The sequence below is a fragment of the Schistocerca piceifrons genome, chromosome 4 (assembly GCF_021461385.2).
Source record: "Schistocerca piceifrons isolate TAMUIC-IGC-003096 chromosome 4, iqSchPice1.1, whole genome shotgun sequence".
NCBI classification, from domain to species: Eukaryota; Metazoa; Arthropoda; class Insecta; order Orthoptera; family Acrididae; genus Schistocerca; species Schistocerca piceifrons.
The window spans coordinates 105,549,110-105,552,964 of record NC_060141.1 but is presented as its reverse complement, the minus strand read 5'-3'; positions in this window follow the sequence as shown (position 1 = coordinate 105,552,964).

Genomic DNA, 3,855 nt, shown 5'->3' with positions numbered 1-3,855 from the left:
GGAACTTTTAGAGACACAAAATAAGCGATTCGAGATCTGTTTCAGCCAAGAATGGAAGTACGTTGTACACATCGTTGCGCAGTGATATTCAGGGTATCCATAAAAACCTGCTATCATTTAAAAAAAAATCATAGCGGGAGGTGGGGGTAAACTTTGAAATCTCAAACAAAACATTGTAGCTTCGGATCCTACGGGAAAAATACGTAACTTTTGTATGTAACATTTCATCTACATCGACATCTACATTTATACTCCACAAGCCACCCAACGGTGTTTGGCGGAGGGCACTTTACGTGCCACTGTCATTACCTCCCTATCCCATCCCAGTCGTGTGCTGTTCGTGGGAAGAACGACTGCCGGAAAGCCTCCGTGCGCGTTCGAATCTCTCTAATTTTATATTGGTGATCTCCTCGGTAGGTATAAGTAGGGGGAAGCAATATGTTCGATACCTCATCCAGAAACGCAGCCTCTCGAAACCTGGACAGCAAGCTACACCGCGATGCAGAGCTCCTCTCTTGCAGAGTCTGCCACTTGAGTTTGCTAGACATCTCCGTAACGCTATCACGCTTACCAAATAACCCTGTGACGAAACGCGCGACTCTTCTTTGGACCTTCTCTATCTCCTCCGTCAAAACGACCAAGTACGGATCCCACACTGATGAGCAATACTCAAGTATAGGTCGAACGAGTGTTTTGTAAGTCACCTGCTTTGTTGATGGACTTCATTTTCTAAGGACTCTCCCAATGAATCTCAACCTGGCACCCGCCTTACCAACAATTAGTCATATGTGATCATTCCACTTCAAATCGTTCCGTACGCATACTCCCAGATATTTTACAGAAGTAACTGCCACCAGTGTTTGTTCCGCTATCATATACTCATACAATACAGGATCCTTCTTTCTATGTATAAGCTATACATTACATTTGTCTATGTTAAGGGTCAGTTGCCATTCCCTGCACCAAGTGTATATCCGCTGCAGATCGTCCTGTATTTAGCTCCAATTTTCTAATGCTCCAACTTCTCTGTATACGACAGCATCATCCGCGAAAAGCCGCATGGAACTTCCGACACTATCTAACTTTTGCCATTGAACGGTAGATGACGCTGTATTCGACAAATATAACAACTGAGCTCCGGCTGGTATTACTGTATATCGAGAAAAATGTATTATATAAAAAAAGCGTAGAAAGAAAACCAGACGTGTTCATTAATTTGCAGTGTGTCGTCTCAACTCTCACCAACGGGACCCCCTTCTGAGGTGTCTCATCAGCGGAATGCATCTTTGTAAGAATTATTTAACAGGAAGTGTTCAAAATGTCGCCACCCACGTCGATGCACTTATTTATCCTCACGGAGAAGTGTTTCTCATGTGACCCTGTGACGTAAATCGGCTATCCGTTGAATCACGTTATCGTACGTTGTTGCCAGTTCATTCTATATTTCAGCCTTCAAGTAATGCCACAAACACGTCACGAAAAGTAGGACCTGAAGAACTTGCAGGCCAAGGCATTGGACTCCATCTTCTGATCTAGCGATGACTGTGTACGTGATCTAAGACTTAACGAGCTGTTACAAATTAATGTGCTTGACAATCATCGTATTAAACCAAATAGTTCGTCGCAAGTCCAGGGGGAGGTCTGCATACAATATTGGGAAATCATCCTCCAGGAGAGTCACCAATAATTCCACGCCAAACATTCACATTGCACGGACGCTGACGTTAAAATTGGGGTAACCAACATGTCGTTACCACATTCCAATAATGCATGTTGTGTTGATTAGTCGTACCATAGTTAGTGAAGGTCAACTCGTCAGAGAACAATGCTGGAATGAACAAACTGTGATCACTCTGTGTTTGTTAAAGCGACCAATGGCAAAAGGGTATCACTCAGTTGTGGAAGTCATTACTTTGAAGTTCCTCATAGAGCGTAATACGAAACGGATCACATTTTCTACGTTTCATAATACGGCAAACAGTATTTTGAATAATTCCCTATTCATGGCCCAATTTGCGAGTGCTAATGTGGAGATTATGATTCAGTGCAGAGTGCAGCTAATATTGCAGTTCCATTATTTTCTCTAGCAACTGTTCTTCGACAGTTCCTTTTTCATGGCTGTACAGTTACCTCGGCGCGAAAAACTGTTGAATAACACGACAAAAAGTAGTTCGTGACCGCATCTAGTTTCGAAAATTAGGAGGTTATCGGCATTCCTGATACTTTCTCAGTAATTCTCTTTTCTTTTTGTCGTATTAGTCTACGTCCTAACTAATAACGCTGACAGGTTATGAAGCTACATTTTTAAGAAAGGAGGGACGCCGTGGATGCAAAGAGATCAAATCATTTAATAAATAAATGAATGTTTCAGACCAGCTACACGAAGAAAACTGCATGACAATGAGTCATTCGCAACTAACGTCTATTTTTCTCTAGATAATTCTGTTTTGTGACTCAGTCGTGTTATTTGCTGATTACAGCGCTATTGTCGCGCAATGAGAAATGTGTTATGCACAAAAGTTACGTATTTTTTCTGTCGAATCCGCTTTCTACAATCAGTGGAATGATTCATTTACGACTTCAAATTTGCCCTCCCCACGCGTCCCCGACCATTTAATTTGTCGGCAAGGCAGGTGAGGTGTGGTTTATCTCTGGTATCGTCGGATAGCATTTTTAATAATAATGAACACGTATTTTCTCGCTTTTTATTCCAATGCGTTGTTTTTGATATATTTCGTTGTCTCAGGATAAAAACTCACTCTGTATACACGTATGAACTTTGGAAGGAAGATCGCTACTGGGGAACCTGATTGGCAGGTCTGTTCATTTACACATCGAGAATGAAATTTTGAATTAGGATAGGAGCCAGGCTGGTATAACCGAAAGGCCTAATCCTTCTGCAACAGCTGAAAATAAGCATTGGAGTACTTGTGTGGCACAAAGTTTCATTTTCTATCACAAATTCTGTACATTTGTGGTTCAGCATTTATGATGGATTGTCACTAATATTTCATAACATTGCGTCTTCTTATACTTCCTGGTCTTCTCCCCCTTTTATGTATTTTAGTGAATTTCATTCACTTGAGGGATCCCTTATTATGCAGGGCCCGAGTTCTCTTTCTTTTCTGTCAGTACAGATTTACAGTTTTCTTTTCTTCTTTAAGTAAACTCATCTGACTTCCTTCCCTGTAAAGTTACAGCTGCGCCTTCGACTTGGATGTCAGGCTGATCTGTGTTGGTCGACCTCGCCGACAGTTAGATCACTCACCATGGACTAGCATGCATATTATGTAACAGGTGTCTTGCAACGGATAATTAATGAGACAGGGGTGGGCCAAGCAAACATTAGACCTTTGTGCTGTGACTTACACAAGTTAATAAAAAGAGTTTTCATCTAAAACCGAAATGAAACAATGGCTTACATTTATCTCTGTTTATTACAGTATTGTATGCTGACAAACATGAATAAATTATTGGATTAGTTCGATCACAAGCAATGCTGAGAATGAGAAAACTATTATCGGTACACATGGGTCGCTATAAATCTATCATGGGAATACTTCGGCAAATATTGGGTATTTCAAATGGATGGGACAAAGCTGGAAACTATAAACTATATATTGATAGTTAAATTCTGAGTCATTGTCTGTGACCACCGAAAGAAAGAAGAAGTACACATGAAATTATCATTTAGGATTGTTTTGTGATGATGTTGCAGACAGTCCCAAAGTATTGGATTCTGATACGTGTCTAGCCCTTACAGTGCACACATAAATGCACACCGCGCGGGGTAGCCGTCTTGTCACGGTTCGCGCGGCTCCCCCCGTCGGAGCTTCGAGTCGTCCCTCGTGCATG